Below are 25,934 nucleotides of genomic sequence, written 5' to 3'. Positions count from 1 at the left end.
GTAGTTGTTACAGAAGAAGCATAGGCATTCTATGTGTGAGGGGTAAAAAAATGATCGTAGACACTGATAGAGATCCACCTACACCTCACCTGCTACTGAATGAGCTGCAAAGTATCTGTCCAGTGGCATAATGGTGTTTGGACTTATGGAATCACACTTTTTCTGATGTCTTGAACTTTTCAATTGTGTGCTCTTCAAGATCTGTGCTGAAAAGAGCAGCAGTCTTTGTTAGTATATGAAAACTCAGAGAGAATGAAAAGGAGGAGGAGGAAATTGGGAAAGAAGAGTAAATACGGAGAGAAGAAAATCAAATGGAAAGGATGTAGAAGACTTTAGTGGTTCTAATTGTAACTGCAACTTAACTATTCTTTCATTCTTTTTTAGCAGTACATAGCTAAAAAAATATTGTGGTGGAATATGTCCAGAAATTGTAACATGATCATAGTCCCGGGTCATAAATATAATGTGATTCTTAATAATTCTTAATCTGAAATTGAACTACTGTGCAGTTGTTTTCTTTTTTTTTTTTTGATAATTATTTTTTGGTAATTCTCATTCCTGGTACCCATATTGACAAAAAAAATAAAATTAAAAAAAAATCAGTAGTTTTAGAGTACTTTTATTGATTTGTGGGTGTTTCCTTGGATGTTTATTTTTGTGACTTTTTTGGTTGCAGTGCAGTGGTATAGATCAAAATGCCTGTACTTGTGAAGCTTTCCAATTTTTTTTTTTTCTTTTTTGCAGTAGTCAGCTATTTCTTAAAAATAGCCACATTATGTTGTTATTAAATATTCATTAAACTGAGTAGTGGCAGCCTGTGAAAAGCATCCAATTAAGCAGTTCACTTTCTACATATAAGGCTACAAATGAGTAGTCTTCTTTCTTTTCAATAATGCATCACAGGCTGCAGTTAGTATCTGTAAAATAATTGATAAGGCACAAGTTATTTGTAAAGTACATACTAGAAATAGAAGAGTGGATTAGATAGGGTGATTTTGCCTTGGGACCTTCCTCTGGCTGTTGGAGAAATACAGCATACTTTGATTTAATTTTTACATAGTCTGGGGAATGCAGAAATGCCATATCTAATCATTCAATATTTTCTATTTCTGATATGTATTATGTATTACTAAGTCTTAAAAATCAGAGATGGGAAACACACCACAGACTATCTACCCTGAGGCCATTACAGGCAGTAAATACAGCTTGGTCATGGGAAAGGCTGAAGAGCTATTTGGATTGATTTTATTTTGTTGCTGGCACATTGAGGCATGCAAGACTTGCTAGAAGAGCATGTTCATGCTCAAGTTAGGGCGTTGGCTCCAGACCGCTTAGGCATCCTTATCAGAAGGATCAGTGGTGGGCTAGACTTCAGCATGGGATCAGCCACCCTCCTGATTTGCCAGACCAATCTCATGCTGCTGGCCTGGTACTAGCACCTTACTTGCTGTTGCTAAACCTGGCTGTACCTTCTGTCAAGCTGCTGCTTAGCCTGTTGTGCAGACATGCCTCTAGCCACATGATGTTTCTTGTAGAGTGGTGAGGATGGCAACAAGCAATCCTGTAAACCAAGGAGGGCTCTACTTCATGCAACTAAGTGCAGGACAGCAGTCTGAAGTGGGCGCAAGCCATGCCTGGAGCTAAGCCAGGCCACTCTGTCCCAAGTTAATTCTCACACATCTATGGATTCCAGCTTCAGTTTTATATTGTAGATGCCTTGCCTTCTGCCACTTGCTGATAATTTCTCACCTGTCTTCATTTATTGATGTTCATTTTAATTAACCACTTTATTTAATTGCTGATTCCAATGTGCTGCTTCAGAGCACACCTCTTGGTTATTATGAAAGCCCTGTACACAAGCTGGGCCTAAGCTCCATGGGATACTAGTTCAGCAGGTTGGAAATTGCTTGGCCATTTCATTTACATTTAAAATGTAGGCTTTAATTGAATTACATGTGAAGCAGAGCCCTACAAGATGCATGGCACAGAGCAGCACTCTGGCATGTAAGGAGCCTTCCAGCAGCACAGCTCCAAGTGTGTGGGGATTACTACAGGCTAACTTCTTTTTAATTTTCCAGCTTTTTTTTTGCAGCAAAACATTTTGTGAAGACATAACTTTTAGTACAATTTCATTGTGAGAGCTGTATCTCAATTAAAATTTTATTTAACAATATAATGATACTTCCTGTAGCATTAATAATTTTTAAAAAATTAATTAAAGTGCATTAACCCAGTAAGAAATTAAAAGTAAAGCTGCCATTTTTAATATTTTTTCTATATGATCTGTTTTCCAAGGTATTCCTTGGAAACAACAGATAAACTAATTGAGGAGTGCCATCCAATAGAAAGCCCAGAAGAAAACATTTCCTAGGTGCAGAAATGCTTGGCAGATGCATGAGATATACCAAAGGAAGAAAATAAGTTCCCTGATATCTATATATATGTATAAGGAATAAGTAAATAATATACATTATTTATTCATTTTCCTCTGTGGTCTCTACATCCATCATCTCTTTCTACAGAAGTAGAAACAAAAGTTTAGTTTTAATAATTAAAATACCAAGACAGCAAAAGCAGTGACAATGACTTAGACTAAATCAAGTCAGACTCTGATTTTTCTTGCAGACAGTGACACTGTTTCTTAAGAGGATCTTTTACCATTTTTATTCTGGGAGGTATGTTGTTGTGCTGGGATATCAGAGGAAACCTTCCTGCCAGGCATAATTAGAACTGTCAGCTTTTGGAGTTTATCTTAGTATTTAGAAGGATCATCTAAAGCCCAACCAAATCAATGGGAAGGCTCCTGGGATATATTTCTGCTGTGTAGAACAGGAGAGTACTAAACAATGGCTGCCTTGGTACTGAGTAAGCTGCATTGCGCAGAGCCATGCAAGAGATATAACTACGGGGTAGGAAGGAGTGTGACCATGCAATCACAGAGCAGCTCTAGTTCCGGAGGCAGCTCCTTCTCAGCTGGTTTATTACCTCCATGCAGCAGTACAGTGTATGGCACAAACAAAACCTTATTGTACTGGGAAGGCACTGTGTAGTTTGGCCTCAAAATGAAACAATTTCAGGCAGTGCCTGGTAATCAGGCATCTGTATGTTTTATGTGTCTCTTTTCATATTATTTACCAAGCAATCTAAAATAATATAACACCAGTAGCAAGCAGAGGATGATTTAGAGTACAATCTGCTAATTTTTTGCTTAGCTTTCAGGTAATACACAATATTCCCCCTAAGCGTGAACAAGGCAGAACACTTCTTGCCACCATCAAACAGGACCTGGAGAGGATGAATGCAATAGGGGTAAGAATTCACCTCAGATCCTGAAGGCCTTTCCTTGGCTGTTTCGTTTGCAGTTGCAGGGCAGCATTATTGTGCAGGTACAGTTTGTCTCACTATTCTCTCTGCAACTTTCCAACATTCTCTGCAGGAACACCTATACCTAGAAAGGAATAACTTCATGTATTAGGGTTAATCTGCTGAAAAGGAGCTCTGCAGAGAAGGACTTGGGAGTCCTGGTTGACTATGAGGCAGCAGTGTGCCCATACGACCAAGAAAGTCAGTGATATTCTGGGGTGCATTACAAAGATTGTGGCCAGCAGGTCAAAGGATTTACTCTGCCCTGGTGAGGCCACATCTGGACTGTTGTGTCCGGTTCTGAGCTCCTCAGTTCAAGAAAGACAGGGACCTCCTAGAGAGTCTAATGGAGGGCAACAAAGATGATAAAGGGCCTGGAGCATCTTCTGTGCGAGGAAAGGCTGAGAGAGTTGGCATTGTTCAGTCTGGAGAATAGATCCTCTGGGAGAGAATCTTATCAATGCTTGTAAGTAATCTGAAGGACTGATAACGTGAAGGGTTATCAGTCAAGTGGATGAGTCCAGGCTCTTTTCATTGGTGCCCAGCAACAGCATAAGGGTCAGAGGGCAGGAACAGGGCATTCCATACCAAGGTAAAGAAAGACTTCCTTGTAGTCAGAGTGATGGAGCACTGACACAAGCCTGCCTAGAGAGGTTGTGGATTCGTCTTCTCTGGAGATATCTTACATATGATCAATAGACTGATTTTTTTATCTGAGGCTCAAGCCCTAGTGTTTCCATTATACTTTAAAGTACAGCAGAAAATATACAAATTTTAACTAGCTTATAAAGTATAAATCTAAATTTGTGCAAGAACAGTATTATGAGGAGCATTTTAGTTATAACACTGCTTTGATGAATTTTATATTTTACTTTATTTTCTCCATTAAAATCTTTGTAGCTGTTTGAAAGGAGAAAACTGTACTATGAGACCAGAAATGATTCCTTGTGAGCTTCCTAAGCAAAAATAGAGAATGCACAGAAACAGAGTAGTCATTCAAATTGGAAAGATATTATGATAGTGATACATTTGACATCTAATAAGCTCAAAAGAGGAGGTTGTGATGCTCTACATTCCAAATAGAACATGCAGGCATTTTGTAGCACATTTAAGGTCCTCTTTGGAAATCGTGGGCATTCATTTTGAAGGTTATCTTTTGTGCTGCAGTTCTTAAAATTGGTGGAAAAGAACACTGGCTAAAAGAGCTCAAATTCTTTTTAGTCAGCATCTCAAAATGGATATTTCCATGAAGTTTGGCTGTTTTTGGGCTTGAGTTGAAAAATCAGTTTTTGTGCAAGTTAAGTCTGGATTCGTTTCAGTATCAGAATTCTTTACAATGTAAAGAACAAATTCCATTTGTTGACAGAAGGTGAAATAGGTGAAAATGGGTCTTAGCATAGCAAATTATTTACAATGTTAATTCTGCAATCTTCAGTCAGAAGTGGCTCACACCCTCTCATCAATGTAGTCGAAAGTGAATTTTGTTGCCTTAAGAATGAGAATAAAACAAGTAAGTCCTGGGTAACTGTGCTTCATGTTACTGTAGAGAGACTTGGGAATAAGGTGTGCTGCAGCTGTGAACTGTCCTCTAGCAAATGCGCAAACTCCACAGTCAGATCTCTTTCTTAGGGTTATCAGCAAGAAAAGCTATTTGAGGGTCTGTGGTAGACAAGATAGTAAATCCTTGCATGCTCCTTTCTGGGGTGATTTCACCCCTAACAGTCACTGTTTTGTTAGTACCTCATTTTCCTAAGTCTGAAACTGGTCTTATCTTTTGTGTCAAAAGCTGATGCCATTTCATTAACGACACCAAAGCTGAGAAGCGAAGGCTCATTTTAATTTCTTAGCAGTGTAATTTCTAGTTCATGAAGCTAGCTGATGGCATCAGCCTGCAGTATCACTGCTAGAATGGCAGTAATAGAAGAGAGCTAAGAATCTTTCGATGCTTCTGTGTTTCACAGGAATCGCTAAATGTGTACAAAATGTTAACAAATCTAATTATTAGGTATTTTCCCTTTTTAATGACCAAACCTGTGCCAATATTTTGGCTGTTAAAGACTCTGTGTAGTTATGAAACACTTCATAAGTGAAAGTCTAGTGAGAAAAATATGTTTTGATCTACAAAAATGTGAGCCACAAAGCCCTGTAATAGTACTGGGAAATGCATTTTCAGGTTTTCCAGAGATTTTATTACTACATAATTTGTCATAGTAGTATCTTTGAACTACCTTGGCTAGTGTCAGAGATTTGGTAACTGAGGTAAATAATTGTTTTTTATTACTTGGGTAATAAGGCTGTAATTATATGCATGAGTACCTCTTCTTACTAAAGTGCTACATCTAGTAGCTTAACACTGACGCCTCGTTAATTTCTACTCAGAGTTTTGCATCAGCAAGCCCATTTATTCTTGTCTCAAAAATATGCACTTTTTTAAAAAGTAAGGATATGGGATTTTCTTGGTTGTAAAACAGATACAGAATCAGCTAAACAAACTCCACAGATTTTAAACTCTTCTTTACCCTTTTCCTTTAAAATGGGGCAAATTTAGTTTCAGTGATTGTAGGTTCCAAGGAACACATGAATCTCCCAGGAGCCTGGAATAAAGCAATTACACTGTCTCAGTGCAAGTGTGATATTCAAGAAGGTATAATTTTCTTAAATTATATTTTTGTAATTACTTTGAATTTTTCTAACTAAGCTGTGAAAGCTAACTTGATTGCTCTAAACTATGAAATAAAGTCAAGATGAAAAATGCTTTTATTTCCTACTTGAAAAATAAAACTTCAGGAAAATATACTGACATTACAATTACTCAGCTACATTTTGTATTTGAACCTTTTCTTTTTGAACTTAATTTGTTAAATTGTAAAATCATTTCCGTTTAAGCACCTTTTTTCCTTGTGGTTTTTATACAACATTTATTTACGACCTTTCTGAAAAATAACCACTAATATTATTAAAATAGAATTTACTAATCTGAAACTGAAATGCTTTAAATCGCTTTTTTATTCTCTCTTTTCTTAATTGACCTTGTTAAAGGAAATAAGTAATGACATAAATAAATACTCTAACTTTTAAAACAACATTAAATAGAGATATTTTCACAGAAAGAGAAGCTTAATATTAAGCTTTTCATGGAAGAATCTTTGAACACTGAGTTGTACTTGGTAAAATCAGATAAGAGAAGAAGGTATACAGTCACCAGAACACCAAAGCAGCTTTACTGATCTTTAGTATTCTACTTTGGGTAGAATAGTATCTGTGTGAATGAAGCTTTTCTAAGCAACTTGAAAGAGAATTTCTGTACATGATTTAGGGCCTTGTTTGGCAGCTGAAGTATAGGCAAAGACAAAAAAGGGTGAATCAGTCGTGAATAATGGAAGCAAATCATGGATGAATGTAAACGCAGCATCTATCACCAACACAAGGGCTGATTGTATAGGACAAAGCAAAGTCATTCTTTTTTTGTTTTGTAGGAGAAACATGGTTCTATGTCATTTCAGTTTCAGATGCGGAGTCATTTTGAAGTAAAATCACAGAGATGTTTTAGTGTGGCATCATCAACTGAAGTATTACAGCGAAGGGATATAGGCTCTTTAAGAAGGACAGACTGAGCTGAGGAGGGGACAGCCAGAGATGATGAGGAGTTGTTGACCTTCATATCAAAAGTCACAGGAGTGCATGGAGCTCTGCCTGCAAGTGGAAATGTAGCCAACTGAGAGTTGATGGGTTAGGATTAGAGGGAGTACAGGTAAAGGTGACATTATAGTAGGGAACAGGGCCCATCATGGCCAGGAAAACAAGCAGATGCAGTCCTCTGAAGAGAGCTGAAAGCAGCCTCACAGTCACTGGCCCTGATTCTCCTGGAGGACTTCAGCCACTTCAACATCTGCTGAAGGGACAACACAGTAGGGCGCAAATAATTCAGTATGCTGATGATAACTTCCTTCTCCAAGTGACAGAGGAGCTAACAAGAGGAAGCACTCTGCTGAGCCTTACACTAACCAACAAGGGACATATGAGGAATGTAAATATGGAAGGAAGCCTTGGCTACAGTGACCATGTGATAGCAGAGCTCAGAATCCTTAGGGCAGATAGGAGGTTGAAAAAAAAACTCACAGCCTTGAACCTCAGGAGAGCAGACTTTGGACTCTTTAAGATCTGCTTGATAGAGACATTTGGAAAGACCCAAGGAAGCTTGTTAATATTCAAGAATCACTCTTCCAAGCTCAAGACAAGTCACTGCCAAAAGAGAGTAAGACAAACAAAAAGGCCAGAAGTTCTATGTTCTTACAAGAAGCTCCTGGTCAAATTCAAAGCATACAGAGGATGTAAGGGAGGACAGGGTACCTGGAGGAATGCAGAGGCATTATCTGATCATCCAGGGAAGTCAAAACCCAGCTGGAATTGAATCTGGCCAAAGATGATGCTTGCAGCAATCAGGGCTTCTGAAACGTACTGGTGGCAAAATTAAGGCTAGGAAGACTGTAGGCATATTTTTGAAGAACATGGGAGACTAGGTGACAGAGGACATAGAGAAGAGCGAAGTATTGAATGCCTTCTTTCCCTCAGAGTGTAATAGCAAGACTGGCCTTCAGGAATCCCAGGCACCAGAGATCTTGAGAAAAGACTGATGCAGGGAAAATGTACCTTTGGATGAAGAGGATTAAATTAGGAAAAACTTAACTAGACATATGTAAGTCCATGGGCCCTGGTGGGATGCACTCATGAGTGCTAGGGGAGCTGACAGATTGCATTATAAGGCCACTCCTGGTAGATATTGATTGATAATGGTGACTGAAAGAAGTGCCTAAAGACTGGAGGAAGGCAAGTGTCATGTTTATCTTCAGAAAGGTTATGTACATCCCAGGGAAGTAAAGGTCAGCCTGCCTCTCCTTCATCCCTGGGCTGGTGATGAAACAGCACATCCTTGAAGACATGTCTAGAAACATGGAGGACTCCCAAACTTTATTTAATTATTTGGGAGTAGGCAGCATGGATTCATCAACAGAAAGTCCAGCTTGGACAACTTAAGAAAATCCTATGATGATGTGACCAGTATGGTAGATGAGGGAAAAACCTTGAGTATTGTATATCTTGACTTCAGTAAAGCCTTTAATACGTATGATCCTACAGACAGGTTGTTACATATGAGCTGAATTGACAATGAGGTGAGCTTAGAACAGGCTGAACTGGCAAGTCTGAAGAGAGGTGATTGATTACATAGTCTGGTGATCCAGTGATCAGTACTAGGCATGATCCTGTTTAATATCTTCATTAATTATGCCAATGATTAGCACTATGTATCCTCAGCAAATTTGTTCATAACACAAAACTGGGAGGAGTGCCTGATACAAAAGAGTGATGTGTTGCCAACTAAATGCCCTCAACAGGTTGGAAAAATGAGCTGCTTCATGAAGTTCAGCAATAACTGAAGGTGGGTGCAAAGAGGACAGAGCCCGTATCTTTTAAGTGGTACTCAAGTGACAGGACAAGGCGCAATGGGCACATACTGGAACACAATGAAGTCCAACTAAACATGTGGAAAAAAGTAGTTATTTTGAGGTTGACAGAGCATTGGCACAGGCTACCCAGAGAGGTTGTGGAGTCTCCTTCTCTGACGATCTTCCAGACCCATCTGCATGTGGTTCTAAGCAACCTGCTCTGGATGTTCCTGCATCTTCAGGGGTTTTGGACAGGATGATCTCTGGATCTTCCTTCCAACCTCACCCATTTGGAGATTTTGTGCAAAAAAAGAAGATTCAAAGAAATCTGTTTTACTGAAGTTGATTACTGTAAAATATGAGAAAATGAGCTGCCGGTAGACTATCAATTGATTTGTAAAAACAAAACAAAGCAAAACTTACATATTTTAGAGATTTATTTTTACTTAATATTCCACTGCAATATTATTATAAATTGTTGGACATTTTCATGGTATTGCAAAATAGACTTATATAAAATCTTGTTAAGGTGGAAAGAAGTCTTACTTTGAACATAAAAGCTCCTAATTTCCTGCCAGGACAATTATTTACTCTTTTAAAATCGAAGTAATTCTCAAAATGAACTAAAGATTAGGTGTTATAATCTTCATACTACCATGGTTTACTTAGTAATTTCAATAATATCAAAACTGCAGTACGGTTTCACTGAACCATCAATCCCCATTTTAGCCACTCACTGACTGGGTGTGAACTGTACAAATGTCTTTTAGGCTACATGACTTAAAAGGAACATACAGTTGTAAAAAATTCTCTGGAGATTTGCTCAGCAGATTTGGAGATGTAAGTGCTTGCTTTCATCTTGTAAGATGAAAAAGAAAAAAACATTAATACTTCTTTTGCTGGCTGTGGTAAGAGGAAGCTTTAGAAAAATGTGGATATCAGAGAGGACTTCAAACTGATCACAAGAGATATGGAGAAACATGAGGTGCTCAATAACTTCTTTGCCTCAGCATTCACCGGCAAGGGCTCTAGCCATACTGCCCAAACTGCAGAAACCAAAAGTGAGAACTTGGAGAATGTAGATCTGCCTGCTGTAAGTAAAGATCAGGTTCAAGACCATCTAAAGAATGTGAAGGTGCACAAGTGCATGAGACCTGTTGAGATCCATCCACGGGTTCTGAAGGAACTGGTGAATGAAGTTGCCAAGCCACTATCTATCATATTTGAAAGATCTTGACAGTCTAGTTAAATTCCCACTGATTGGAAAAGGGGAAACAAGCCCCATTTTCAAGAAGGGAAAAAAACCCAAGATCCAAGGATCTACAGATCAGTCAGCCTAACATCTGTGCCAGGCAAGATTATGGAGTGGATTCTCCTGAAGGCCTTATTAAGACATATGGAAGATAAAGACAAGGTGATTGGTGGTAACCAACATGGCTTCACTAAGGGCAGGTCATGCCTGACAAACTTGGTGGCCTCTTATGATGGAATTACAGCATCAGTTGATAAAGAAAGAGCAACTGACATCATCTACCTAGATTTGTGCAAAGTATTTGGTGCTGTCCTACATGGAGAAAAATGGATTTGATGGATGGACTGCTTTCTGGATAAGGAATTGGCTAGATGATTACACTCAAAGAGTGGTGGTCAATGACTCAATGTCCAGGTGGACACTTTTGATGAATGATGTTCCTTGGGGATCAGTGTTGGGACCGGTCTTATTTAATATCCTTGAGTGCATCCTCAGCAAGTTTGCAGACAACACCAACCTGAGTGGTGCACACTGGAGGGAGGGGGTGCTATTCAGAGGTCTTGAGCAGTTTTGAGAGGTGGGCCTGTGCCAAACTCAAGAAGTTCAACATGACCAAGTGCAAGGTCCTGCACCTGGGCTGGTGCAATCTCAAGCACAGGTACAGTTTGGACAGGGAATGAATTGAGAGCAGCCCTGAGGAGAAAGGATTTAGGGGTGTCGGTTGATGAAAGATTCAACATGAGCTTGCAGTGTGCACTTGCAGCCCAGAAGGCCAACTGTATCCTGAGTTGCTTCAAGAGAAGCGTGACCAGCAGGTCAAGGGAGGTGATTCTGCCCCTCTACTCTGCACTGGTGAGACCCCACCTGGGGTACTGTGTCCATTTCTGGAGCCCCCACCACAAGAAGGACATGGAATTGTTGCAGCATGGCCAGAGGAGGGATACAAAGATGATCAGAGGGCTGGAACAGCTCCTCTACGAGGTCAGGCTGAGAGAGATGGGGCTTTCTAGCCTGGAGAAGAGAAGGCTCCAAGGAGATCTCATAGAAGCCTTCCAGTATGTGATGTGGGCCTAGAGAAAAGCTGAGGAGGGATTTTTATTTGTTCAGGTAGCAACAGGACGAGGGGAAATGACTTTAAATTGGAAGAGGACAGATTTAAACTAGGTATTAGGAAGAAATTCTTTACTGTGAGAGTCTTCGGAGGGAGACAATGGAAGAGGTTGCCCAGTGAGGTTGTGTGTGCCACAACCTCCCTGCAAGCATTCAAGCCAAGGCTGGATAGGGCTTTGAGCAACCTGGTGTAAGGGAGGTGCCCCTGCTTATTGCAGGGGGTTTGAACTGGATGATCTTAAGGGTTCTTTCCAATCCAAACCGTTCTATGATTCTGTGATCCTATGATTAGTTTTCCATATTGATATTTTGTTGAGCAAAGGACCATAATTTTACACATCACCACCAAAGATGTAATATGGAGTTCACAAACATAAACTACTCATGCTGAGTACTCTACTGTAAATTTACACTGTGGTTCTAATTTTGAAGGTGCAATTCAGTTGATGAAGGGTAAACATCCACACTTAGGCTAAAAACCTCTCCTGAAAAGTTCTTCCAAAGGGTTACAATTCATCTCTTCTGTTCATGCACTGGGGTAAAACCTACACAATTGTACTATCTACAGTAAGCTACCTTCACAGAGCTGTATCAAGGCAGATGTACATGTGTACATCCACTTGTAAGAAAATATTTATATAGACATCTGAATCTCAGCAGCAGGTAATTTGCTGTCTGATTTGGAGATCTGTTCCTATGGGATCCCATCCACTTGCTAGTATAGATATACCCATGGATAGATATAACACCCATTAAGCAGCACTGAGGATATAGGACAGGAGACTTATATAGGAAACTAGGGTTGCATCAGAAATAAGAACAATGGTGAACTCTTCACAATTTAAGCAGAAAGATTAGGACAAGAAATATAGGGTCAACAAATCTGCAAAAGCCTTCCTCACAAACCTAAATATTTAAAAAATGTTTCATTCCTTGTACAGGAAAGAGCTCCCAGCCCAAATGTTATGGAGAAATACAGTATCACTCAGTGGAGTAACTGGAAAATTACAACCAATCTTGTCAAAATTCTGCAGAAATACAGAACTTTCTTTTGGCCTGTCAGTGAAATGTCTCACATCAGGAAATGCCAACATCTCACTACACTGCCAAGTTCTTCTGTCCCTCTGTCCTCTTTTTTCAGACCTGTGGCTAACTGATGACACATTATCTTGTCATCCAGTTTGCCATTCAGTGAAGACAGCACTGGGCTACTCAAAACATCTGCATGATTCTCTGCTAGACAATGAACATGCTACAAATACTCATGGAGGTAATTAAGAGATTAGTACTTTGTCCACTTTGAAATATTAGGCTCTCCCCGTCTTCCTTATGAATGTGAAGGAAGAGGACAGACATCCTCTTATCTGTCATGAGTCCTTCCAACTCTCAGCATCTCAGCCGTCAAAGCTAGCTGTGTGATGTGTGTGAATTTGACATAGCAGTGGCCAATTTCCATGGCTCTGTTCTTAGTATAGCCACCATCTCAAACTATATTTCCTAAACAGTACAGTGGTCTTCATGTTTCCATGGCTGTCCCAGCCAAGCATTTCTCCCTCTTTCTCCACATGAGTGAAACCCTGGGCAATAGATAGGAGCACAGCTTTGATTGTCAGCATTTCCCAAGCCATGTAATTAGATAAACACAGGGAAGTCTTCCATGCAGGTGATTCTACTTAAAGATCCATTTATGATCCCTAGATGCCTATGAATAGCTAGACAATTTATTGATGTCTGTCACGCTAAGTTTCCAGTGTAGTGATCACACTAGAAGAAATTCAAAATCATGTACAAACTCTGGAGCCCAAAGATTCATTTTCTAAGAGCCTGTGATTTCTAGCAGTCATTTAAAGTGATGGTCAGTTAAATTTTCTTGTTGAGACAATTGGTCCCCTTTTCCAGGAATCAGGGAAAAGCAAAGCTTTTCAGAGCTGTATTGTACAAACCTAACTCTGCTGCTGGTGGTGTTACTAACAATCCCATGAGATTGGCCTGAGCTGAAACTATAATCATCAGTTCCTGATTATCCCTTTTGCTTGTTAGTACTGGCAAGGCATTCTTGTGAAGTAAAGTAAGATGAGGTTAGAAATGAAAAGCCCTTAGTCGTACCATCCTGAATAATGACCTGTCAAGACTGCATTGAAGTGTCTGGAGTAGTGCTGGACTTGCCCTCTGATCCTTCTGCAAAAAGGAGAATAATAAATGACCAGTGAGATAAAAAAAGGCTGCCATAAATTCTAGAAACTTTTCTTTCTGTATTTTAATTCTCCTGCATTTTTCAGTCCATATCAAATTATTTTCTATCTCCATCAGACTTACATGACCATGCTTTTCTTTTTTGAGAGTGTTCTCATCTCCCTGGATTAGGGCAAGAGTGTGTGACAGGAGCGACTTGCATTTGATGAATATTATATATCCCATACTAACTTCAAAGTCTGCGATACTGGAAATCCACTGCCATGTTGCTTGGCACAGTAGCTGGTAGCTACTGTTATGAAAACTAATGGTTATGGAAGGATCAATAGCTTATTGTAGTTGTCATTATGCAAGAGTTGAATTATGACCAGTTCTGGCCATGGTTTAAAAAATTAGAAAAACAAGTATGTCCATGGTCAATTTATGCAAAAGAAGGAATCCAGACCTTTTTCTTCATGTGAGCATCTAAACACAGCTGCCTGCATGTGTGAAGGCAGCATGTGCTTTTCTTGACAGTGGGAATCCAGGTGATCCATTTCCAAACAACAAAACATCTGAATCAATACTAGTAATCTACTTATAGCAAGATAAATTGCACCCTGACTTCACGTCTCACTTCAGACCTCTAGGGGCTATGAGTAACAATATCACTTCTTTTGACAAGTGGTGGAAGTTGAGAAATTGGCTGGGAGAAAGACTGATTCTTTCATCATATAACATATGGATGATCAAGATGAGGGAGAGGAAGTAATGAACTTGAAAGATTTGTATGAGGCAGTTCTACTCTTCTTTTTAGGGTTTGTTTCCTACATACAATTTGTCAGATAAAGCAGATGAAGTAAAGATTAAAGCACAATAACAGGCAAAATTGAGGAAATTTGCATAGTAACTGCCTGGCTAAATTTTGCCTGTGAGATCTATAAATCTGTCAATTTCGTGAACAGAAGATTCATAAAAATCATTAGGCAAAAACTAAGAAAAGACATAACTTAATTTCACAGAAAAAAATTGTTGAAAGAACAATTTAAGTGTCTTTTCAATCATAAAAAGCAGCCCTACCTTTTTAGCCATAGTTTCACTTGACTGCTTTCACTCACATGGTAGAAAAAACAGTATACCTAGTAAAAATTGATACACATAAGCCTGTGAAAGATACTATATTCAAATTAAATTTTATTATACAATTTCAACACTGATTTAATTCAAACAATTTTACATAACACACTCTGCACACTGACACAAAAAAATTGTAGTTGTTCAGTAGTTAGCCAAAATGAGAACAGGTTGAGTTGTTTTTTGTTAAACTTGCAGGTAGAGCATATGTCTAACGTAAACTTACAAGTCATTCAAGATTCAGCTTAGTGGACTTATTTGCTGTTAGTTTCTACTGTAGAAATCCTTTTAATTTCTATGGGTCGTGCTCCAATGAATCCAGAAGCATGATTTACTTTTCTTTACAGAATCTATTTGGTTTAAAACTTTCTATTATATGACACAATAAATTGCACATATATTCAAACAAACTCATGTTAACAAGGGTTATGCAATTTTTAAAGTCTTCTCTGGGGGAATAATTTTCTGTCAAGTCAAGTCTAAAGTTCTGCCAATTCTGATTAATCTATTTAAATAGTAAAATACAATAATAGAATATATCTCTTTTTATTTATAAGTACAAAGAGAAATATATTCAGCATACGTTTTTTCAGATTGAATGAATTTTACTCAAGACTTTAAAAAGACGTCCACTTTTCAGCGCTGAGTTGAGAGCAGGAAATTGAGATATTTTCTGATTTTTATTATTATGATTTTTGTATCAGATAAATGGCAAAAAAAGGGATGAGGGTACTCCTAGTTTGCCTTGCAATATTTTTGCAAACTGATCAGTACTGACTGCTGCACCACACAGGCTGATGGAGGAATGCAGCTGTTGGCTCAGGGCATGAATGGCAACTGGTTTCAGCAGTGCTTCTGTCATTATGGCTGCAGGTAGCTCCAAGCTGGAGTCATGGCCTGTAGACAAAGAGGAACAGATGAGGGCAAAAAGGTTTGTGAAATTTGCTGGAGAGATCCAAGCAGTGCAGAAAAGTGTAACGTGTAAGACAATAAAGAGAAGGGAATGGAAAGAGTATGACATTACTTTATATTTTAAAATAATATAGAATTTTTGCCATTCGAGGATAATAGACCAGCAAATTGAAAAAAAAAAAAACATCAAAGAGAAATTACAAGGTTTACTTAAAATTCACAGTAAAGTTGATGTTTTGGAGTGCATTAGAGCTTTTGCTCCTAAAACTGACTGGACATATTGATAGTATGAACTCAGAAAATTTAACTTTTCTTCAACGAATAAGTTCATCCAATTTGTCTGTGTTCACAGTCTCAGATCTGAGATTGAAAAAAGAATCTATTTTTCAAGATATTAACAGAAGCTATCCACTTCTTTACTGGTTACAGCCATAATTCTTCCATTACATACAACTGTCACAGTGAATTAGGCTGCCATTTCTACACCTTTCTCAGGAGTCTTAGGTGAGGCCTGTGTTTTATTCCATGTATTTCTTCAGCATCCTGAGTACTGCATATTCAGTTGCTTTCACCTGCAGCATATTTACAAACTGTTGTTCCAAAGAACAATAACTGGATGCTTGGATGACTCCAAATACGTTGACATTGTAAATTGGTTGATTTCCAGAGATTTTCAAACTCATACTAAACATTTTATTTTTCTTTTGATACAAGTAATACATAGAGTTAGTTGTTTCTTTTTCATCTTTTTGCCGTTTTCATAGCCTCTGTCTTTTATTAAAGCCACCAACCAGGTCCATGAGCTGTCAAATAAAAGAGGTAATGCTACTGTTTCAGAATGGACATGACTAAAATACAGGAGCATAGAGGAGACAAATTGCTTGAGCTCTGGACATCCAAGTTTGCACTTTGATCTGTATCCACTGAGGGGATTTTACTGGCATTTTACCCAGATTTATTGGCCTTATTTACTTATTTATTTGAATGTAAATTTGCCTTCATGAGTTGTGGATGCTTAATATACAAAGATGCACTGGTTTCTTCAGAAAGAAAACTTTTGAGATTTTTCTTTTTTTCTTTTCCTTTGAGAGAGACCCCCCCCAAGTAGGCTTTCAGTGTCTTTCTTAATTTACTCCACGTTATTAATGAGAACTAAAAAAACTAATTGCAGGAAAATTATTTTTTAATATTTACACTGTATTTGTTATCTTGTCCACATTTCAGTCCTTCTTACTCTAGGTTTATGATACAATAGTATTAGGGTAGGTCGTAATTTTGAAAAATGAACGTTGGCTAAAGTTGAGAAAAATGTAAACTCCAAAGGTGTTATTTACATACAGAGCAGATGGTTTGATGCTTTGAAAATAATTGCTGAGTTTTTTCATTTAGTGTTTTACTAGCTTTTTTATGGTCTGAATTTTTAAGACTTTTTATTTTCTGCTTGTCTGGTTGTATGAAATCTTCTGCAAAATTTATGCTAAGCTTTGCTCAGAATTAAATGGTGAGCCATGGTATATTGCAAATACAGACAGCATATCCTCCTAAAAGTCCTTTTAACAAAATCAGGAACCACAACTAACATAAGAAAGCAGTCAATACAGATTAAATTAGGTAGAAGAAAATGCAGATGTGCAGATGGAAAAAGGAAGAGATCAAAACAATTTTACATCACTGAAATATTATGTTGAGAGACACCAGAATATAAGTGGAAAACCTGACTGTTCTTAAAAGTCTAATCGAATTTAGATTATCTTTGCAATTTGGTTAAGAATAGTGCTACTTATTTGTTAAGCCATTTTTGAAAGTGTTCTTACACATTATTATATGTTTCAAGTGATGAGAAGGCACTGCTACAAATATGAAAAAAAAATAATGACACTGCAGTATCCTTAAGCTTCTAGTTCTGGAAATGACATATAGGCTAATCCTTCAAAGTGTTAGATAGAGGAATGAGCAACTTGCATTAAAGACAAAGTTCCTTCTGACTTCAGCTCCAGTATTTTCATTAACATTTCTGATACGGACACCTAATGGCAGTTGTTTGCATGATATTTCATAGCATGACTCCTTTGTGCACGCTGCATGCGGTGCATCAGGAGGCTGCTGCTGTGATAAGACTGCAGAGGCATTGCAGTCTTGTTACTATTGTTGGTTGTCATGGCTGCAAGTAATATACAATATGAAGCAAAAATATTAGGCCAGTTTTTAAAATTAATATCACTTCTTGCCTTTTTTTTTTTTTTTTTTCCTTAATGGGCTTTCTGAAGGGTATTTTATTATAGAAAACTCCTACAAACAAGAACAATGCCTTCAGAATTTCCTGTGTTGCTTAAGGAATGCCAGTATTATCCATTTGACAACTTTTTCTAAATAGTTGATTTTTTTAAATCTACTCATTATGGGTGTGCATATATTACAGTTTTAAAGAGCCCTTACGCATGGAAACAAATTCAAGAGGTTTGTTAATTACTTTATGTGCCAAAAGTCATTAATGACAGGAATGAAACTATATTTTCATTTCTAGCATCTGTATGTTACTGCTGAACATGGAATTTACAGTCATGTCAGAAATAAATTTTAAGGAAAGCTTTAGTTTATGAAAATCAAATTACCTAGGAATTAAGTTACTCAAAATGCATGAACTCACTTAATGGCTGCTAAAAAGGATGATTCTTATATTGTGATTAATTATTAACTGACAATTTCATAGGCAACAGCTAATCTTTGGTTGACAGAAATATGTATATTAGGATGTAGTGGTGTATGTGAATTGCAGTTCACATAAACTGTATTACACTTGGATTACACGTGTAATATTTTATTACACCACAAGGGGTCACACAACAATTATAAATCTGTGCAGTGGAAAATTTGGTTATGATTCTATCCACTAAGCAGCAAAGTAAAATCTTAGGCAGTAACTAAAAGAAAAACAGAAAGAAAAAGAAAGTAAAACAACTGAAAGATAGTTTTCACCAATATATATATATATATACTGCTATTAAAGCACTCCCAGCCTGTGCGATTAGCCATGAGCCTCCCAAACAGCCTCTCGAGTGTACATTTCATGCTGAGGGCAAGGGAAGCAGTATGCTGTGCAGTGGTACCTTCTGAATCATTACCGGTATCTGATGTATGCTTGGAAGAAGGACAATATCAGACTCTCTTTGGCATGGTGAGTAGTGTAATCAAATTACATACAATGTACTGGGAAGGATTACTGTGATCAAATAAGCACTCTTGGCAGCTTAGAGGAAAGTATTAAAGTTTAGTTTAGCTGAACAAATTGCACCTAGTTCAGTAAATTGCTCAACAATAAACAGTCCTTAATTGAGAAGAAATTGCCACTTGACTTTGTGGAACAAGATGATTTCATAAAGATCCCATCTGGAATTTTCAGTAGAAGTCTCAGCTGATACGATGGTATCAATTTTGGTATCTCATTTGGTTGTAATACCTCTCAGCAATTTCTGTTTGCTGTCTCTAACTTTGCAGTAAATAGAGACAGGCAAACTAGAGTTAGAAAGAAATATGGTGGCTAGAGGAAGCTGCAGTTAATGCTGTGCTGCCCTATGAGTCTACAGGACTGGAAAAGCCTTCCTACCATAGGAAATAGCTATGAAGAATGTAGTTTTGGAAGGAAATATAAATGAGCAAATTATTAAATGTCTGCCCTAACGTATGCATATCCCCTGAAAGGGGCCTACAGGAAAGCTGAGGAGGGCCATTTTACAAGTGCGTGTAGCAACAGGATGAGGGAAAATATCTTTGAACTGGAAGAAGGTAGATTTAGATTAGATATTAGGAAGAAACTCTTCTCTCTGTGGGTTGTGGCATACTAGAACAGACTGCACAGAAAAGGTGTGGATGCCCCTACCCTGGTGGCCTTCCAGGCCAGGCTGGATGGGACTTTGAGCAGTCTGGTGTAGCTGGAGGTATCCCTGCCTATAGGGGGGCTTGGAACTAGATCATCTTAAATGTTCTTTCCAATCCAAACTGTTCTATGATTGTAAGATTCAGTGATTCTTACTGGTAGAGGCTGAGCATACTGTGTGGAGCTCACATTTCTCAGCTCCTTCCATTGCTACCCCAAGTCCTTCATTTGGGTAGTACTTTGTGAAGGTAATTTCTGAGTGTTTTCTCTGCTTTACCTGCTTTATCTGTAGTATGAAGACTATCATTATTTGATATGCAATAGCCTATCACTTATGTCATTAAAAGCTGCCTAATTATGTGCCTAGGCTACAGGATGTTATGGCTTCAAAAGAACTCTGTAATGTCCCTTGGGTAAACAAGTTTTCATTCACTCAGGTAAACAAATCATTATAGAGAAAACAAAACAAAACAAATCAAAACAAAACCAAACAAAACCAAACCAATCCATTTAAACTGGAAGTATCACTTTGGCTTTCTTCTCAAAGTTTAAGTACAAGTGTTGTTTATTGTATTAATAACTTTCAGTACTTGTATTTTTTACCTCAGGGTACTAGAAAGCCTCTCAACAAAGGGCAAACATATTTATTTCTTCTTCATGAACAGAAAAATAGAACTAGAGCCTTAAACTTTCCTAAGCAGTGAGCAGCCCCAAATGACAAACCCTATGTCAAACATACAAAAAAACTTGCCGAGCTTGTTTTCTAAGTGCAATCCTCTATGTCTTAACCAAGGTCACAGAGTTGATCTGAAACATCCTCTCTTTTTTATACTCAGCTATATTTGCTTTTGTAAGCTACGTAAGCTGTACACATTGGTCTGTTTTCTCTTCAAATGAGCATAACAGAGGGACAATGATTAAATGTGCTTTCCCATTTCATTTTCCAAAGGATTCTCAGGATTGAAGCTTCTCAGGATTGCAGCTCTTGGGGCATTTATTTCTTATAGCAGAAATATGATATTTTCTGTAAGTACCTGGTATTCAGGAAACCTTAACTTTGTTGATGAACTCTTTTTTTGTGACCTTGAACAAGTTATTTAACACCTTTGCATGTCCATTTCTTTAATTGATGAGGAAAAAAATAATGGTAAAACATGAAAGAACAAATAGACACAATGTCAAAATTAGCCCTCTTCTCCAGCCAGTTTATTCCAAAACGTGAAAAAAAAAAGGGTAGAGAGAACTAAATGCCTGAGGGGGAGGATTGTTTTTTGAGAAGAGCATGGGGTTGAAACAGATGGGAAGAGGGAGAATGCGGCACATCCTACAAGCCATATGTCAGGACAAGGCTATAGATGGAGACTGTGAATATTCCTCACTGCAGAGAGTCTGCAAGACTGAATAAAACAATTTAAAGTTCAGCTTCTACTTAATGGTGAATCTTCAATATAATGAGGAAAAGTCATCTGTAATATGATCAGTATTCTTTAAGCTTTTAGGCAAAGATTTTTAAATTTTATTTCAAAAAATCACCTAGCAATGAAGATGCTATCATAAGAGTAACTGAACAGTGTGGACAGAAGGTGATGTGAAGAGCATGTAGAGGTTCTGTAGTTAGGAAGAAAGGTATGGTAAAATAAATTGCACAAGAAGGAAGAAACTTTGACTTCTGCATGATGTCACAGAGAAAAGTGAAAGAGTTCGTGATTCCAGAAGAGGTGGGAATAAAGAGGACATGAGTAACTTTCTGTATCTGCACTCCACTTTGGAGTGCAAAGATGCAAACCTGGGCATCTTGTCCCACTGCAGAGCACCAACTGCTGCCAGGAAGAGTCACAGCTGACTCGAGAAGACTTTATAGCATGTCTTCACTGTGTTAGCAACAGCCTGGAAGGAAATGCCCTCCATCTCTGAAGGTGATAAAATCATACTTAATTAGGCTAATTCATTCTGAACAATTTTCCCCAGTGAGTGTGGAGACAAAAGAACAGTGAATGCTCTCATAGAAGTGACTTCTATTCATTAATAAACATGTCTTGAATACATGAAGTGTTAGAGAAATAAATCAAGGGAGAAATTAATTTTCTGATACCAGAACCTGAAATCCTTTCATTCAGCCACTGCAAGTGTGGGAAATAACTAGCACAGTGTAGTGATAGTTCATTCCCTCTCTTTATTGAGAAACGTAACCGTTTTCAAAGATAAAGTAACTTTGGCACCTGGCACTTATAGCAGTGTCCTCTGAAATCCAGATGTGTCTAAGGATTTTGAATGCAACCAATTCTCCATACATTGCTTCTAATAAATTATAGATGAATCACACCTACAATTTTCAACAGTACATTGCCACAGCTTCTTTGGTGCCTATTTTCATTTTCTTGATTTCAGGGTCTACTGTTCTTTGTTACAGAAATGAATGCCGAAGTAGAAGTAACAGAACTGAGTAGAACTTACAACATTAGACAAGTTCCAGGTGGTCGGATGTCATAGAGGAGAATCAATTAATGAAGCCTGTTTTTCATAATGTTTAGAAGCACGCTGCATAATTAATTATCCTTTATGGGTTACTAAATTGAGAAATAGGGTCTTTAGGCATGCAAGATTGAGTGACAGTTGAATTGCCTGAGGTAATTCAGAAAATCTGAATCATCTCTGAATTTGCTGGCTCTGTGATTCATGCATACAGCCTCTCAGGTGACTTACTACAGCCTTTCAGCTACATGAACCTAAGTGCCTGCAAAGTGCGGAGCTGTAGAGTTCATGGAAACATTTTGCTGTTTGCATAAACCTTATGCCCCTGCTAGCTCTGCTTAGGAGTTACTTGGAATGGGAGTTTGACATTTCCTACCAACAGTGTAATCTGGTAGCAGGCAGTTCTCTAAGAATGGGATCCAAGAAGTGCTAGAGAGTGGCTGCAAGTGTATAGCCATTCTAAAATATTTTAGTTCGAAGTAATTTTTGTAGTAGAAAACACTATAATGTTATCATACTTGATCATGCTTTTCTGTAAAATAGTGTTCAGTCCCTTGTTTCAGGGCTAAAACTAATTTTCATCTTTGGACAGAAGGATGAGACTAAAGCTAGTGGAAAATTTCCACCTTTCTGCCAGAGGAGGGCTCCAGCACATCTCAAGGATTGAATTATATAGTTAACAGGAGGACTTAATGATCTCAGTGTGGTGGATCTAAAACATGTCAATAACAGTTACATAATAATGCAGACATGCAGATAATTAATTTTTTAAATGCAGTTTCTCTCACATTGGTATAATGTGAGAATTATAATTACAGTTCCTCTACCACTTGTGCACAGTTTCATTGAAGTTAGCAGATCTGTCATGAATTCCTGTAGATCCTTTGGAAATGAGATTTACAAACATTCTGGCATAAGAAATTATGATACTTGTACTACATAACTGTAGATAAAAGTGCTTTGGATTGTGTTATGCAGTCTCACTTACTCAGTTTCCTAGATAAATTCTCACCATCGAGGATTTCATGCATGAACAGAGTGATGTGAGTGTGGAGATTTGATTCCAGATGTTGAGGTCTATGGGCAAGCTCTGTATGTACAGGCTGCTGGTCTACTTTTCCGATGCCTAACTACATTCTCAACACATGGAAAGAACCGTACTGCTTGTAATAGTGAAGAGTTGATAAGAGTTTTTATCCAATCTTAATTTTAAGCTTTAAACTCTATTTTCATGAAGTTCCTCTCAGGTTAGAACAAGATTCCATTCTAAGACTAGTAACTCTTAGTCCATTACGAAAAATGGTCTGTGGTAAAAAAAAACCAAAAGCAAAAACAAAAAAACACGTTATGCTAGACGAAGTATGAAGAAAATAATGCTAAGGAAATGGTAAGCTTCTCATTTTTCTTTTTTTTTTTTTTTTTGAAACACAGTATGAAAATATCAATATGTATATTTAGACTGCTGCTGTGTTTAGAATTCAAGTATAAAGGCTAAATGAAGACAAGGGTCTTAGCAAAGAGTTTCAGTTAGTGGTTTGTTTTACTTATTTTTGAGTCATAACCCACCAGTGAAGGTTTGGATTTCTGTACGCCATGAATCTTTTCAGCTGCATGAATCTCTTCAGCTGCATGAAATACTCCAATTTCTACTCTATACGAAGGAGCTCCACCAGACCTGGCAATGGTCAATGATTACCTCGATATAATTCTTACATTATCAATTCATGTAGTTACATGCTAATCAGTCTTATGTACCCTATGGAAAAGATTTATAATCTCAGCAACAGAAGCATATACTCTGGAAGTACTCTGTATGCCTTCAATACATCAAAAAATTGCTGTTATATTTTCTGCATTAAGCACATACAAATCTTATCCCAGTTGTTTTTTAATTTAGTTTGTTATTGATACAATCTTTGTTCTTGCACTGTAAGTTGCCTTTATTTTCTGAATATTTAAGCAGCTGAAATGAAATGTTCTATTCTTCAGCAAAATACATTAAGCTTCAATTTTTTTTTTCTGTCCTGTGCTTTTGAAATAAACCAAAAACTAATCCAGAATGATTAAGATTAATTTTTTGGTGGAATGTTTTCTAGCATACTTTCTTTTAATTTAGTCATCAAACACATACGGTTGAGCTTTAAATCTGTGTTGTTCAGCAGAGTTACAATAGAAGTTAAATGATTTAAAGCATCTGAAAACGTTCTGCAGAGCCAGATCAGCATTATGTATGTATTCCCTGTAAAGACATTTTGTTCATTTTGTTTACATCATGATGGACGTTATTGACTTCATAACTAATTTCAGGCATCCAAAGACCAGAGATATACATTTTCAAAATTCTCAAGAAAAAATGCATCACTAGAAATAAGAAGTCTCATTCAAAAGTTGATTTTACTTGACATTGTTTCTTTAATAGCAATAACTCTGTAAGCAAAGGATATATTCAAAGGATGTGTCTTTTTAGACTGAGGCAAAGATTTTGGAAGTTACACTTGTATTTTTCTTTTCCATTCAGATCCCACTCCTCGTGTAGTTTAACATGGGTATGTGTTGTTGTTATATTCTTGTTCTGGTGGACATGGCTCTCTGATGTGAAGTTCATACCACATGAGCAGTTACGGGTTAGTGTAATTCTTTGGCTACAGGAGTAGCTGTCTCTCAGTCAGAAATTCAGAGACAAAGAGTGACTGTTTCCCTGCATGAGGATGTGTCCAAAACTTCTCCAGGCACATACATATGTGCTGTGGTTTAAACTGGCAGCAGGTGAGAACCAAAGAGCTGTTTGCTCACTCCTCCCTCCCAGAGGGATGTGGAAGAGAATGGGAAAAAAACAAGAAAGTAGAACTCATGGATTGACATAAAAAACTATTTACCAAGACAGAAAAAGAAGAGAGAAGGAAAATAATAGTAGTGAAAATAATATATATTTACAGAACAAATACTGCACAACTCATCAGGTAATTGCTCGTCACCTGTTCACCCAGCCAATCTTGATGCAGTGAATACCCCATCAGGCAATTCCTTTCAGTTTTTAAAGCTTTTTTTTTTTTTTTTTTTTTTTTTTTTTTTTTTTTTTTCTTCTCATGATGACATACAGTACAAGACATCCCTTTAGCCAGTTTGTATCACCTGTCCTGATTCTGTCCCTTCACAACTCCTTGTGTCCCACAACCTCCCATTGTCACAACAGTGCAAACGTCCTTGGATCTGTACAGCACTGCTCAGCAACAACTAAATATTTGTGTGTTATCAGCATTGTTTTTTCTTTTAAAGCCAAAATACCTCATCATATCAGGCACTGTGAAGAAAATTAACTTGTCTCCAAGAAAATTGGAACAGTATAGCATGTCAGCTTTTCCTACCATTCTATTAGTGGGCAATATTGGCGGTAGGTTGATGGTTGGACTAAATGATGTTAGAGGCCTTTTCCAACCTTAATCATTCTATGCTTCTATGATTTCAAGCTCTTTGGCATTATTATTATTTTTTTTTCTGTCACATGCTTTAATGGTACGCACTGCAATATATATAATAATTTTTTACTTTGGAATTGAGTTTCTATATGATTTCATAACTAAAAGTCTCTCTGAGTTCAGTTACCTCCTACCCTCAGTGCAACCGTGCTGCTTAGATCAGCTAAGCTAAGTCTTCCTTTGGAGGACATGACAATCTGCAAGATAGAGGGGAAAAATGAACAGAGTATAGAACCTGGTTCAGAACAAGTTTCTTTCTGTTATCCTGGAAAGTCTGGGCCAACAAATCTTCCTCAAGCAACCTCAGATTCAGAATAAGCTTTGTCCTACTTTGATCTACGTCAGGGATCATCCTGCCTGTGCTTTGCAGACAAAACTGCTGTAAACATGTTTGCATGCTTTAACTGTACAAAATCTCAGCTATTAGGAACACCTGCTGCCTTTATAGATTTTCTCTGCATTTTTTTGGTTGCTAGGTTTGGCAGAAATGATGTATATATGGATGAGGGAACCATACTGCATGCAAATGAAGTGTTAAAGAATCGCCTAGAAATATTGCTATCTGAAGATGTATACTGCCTGCCCTATTATTAGTTTTTAGGATGCCAGTACTTACAAACTTTCGTATCTCAAGCTCTAAATGATTACACACGTGTCACTAATAATTAAAATAAACCTATTCAATGTTTCTAGAGTCTGTTATTTAATCAGCTGTTGCAAATGAA

Source organism: Lagopus muta, chromosome Z (assembly GCF_023343835.1).
Source record: "Lagopus muta isolate bLagMut1 chromosome Z, bLagMut1 primary, whole genome shotgun sequence".
NCBI lineage: Eukaryota > Metazoa > Chordata > Aves > Galliformes > Phasianidae > Lagopus > Lagopus muta.
The sequence above is the reverse complement of the archived record's forward strand: the minus strand, read 5'-3'. Positions refer to the sequence as shown.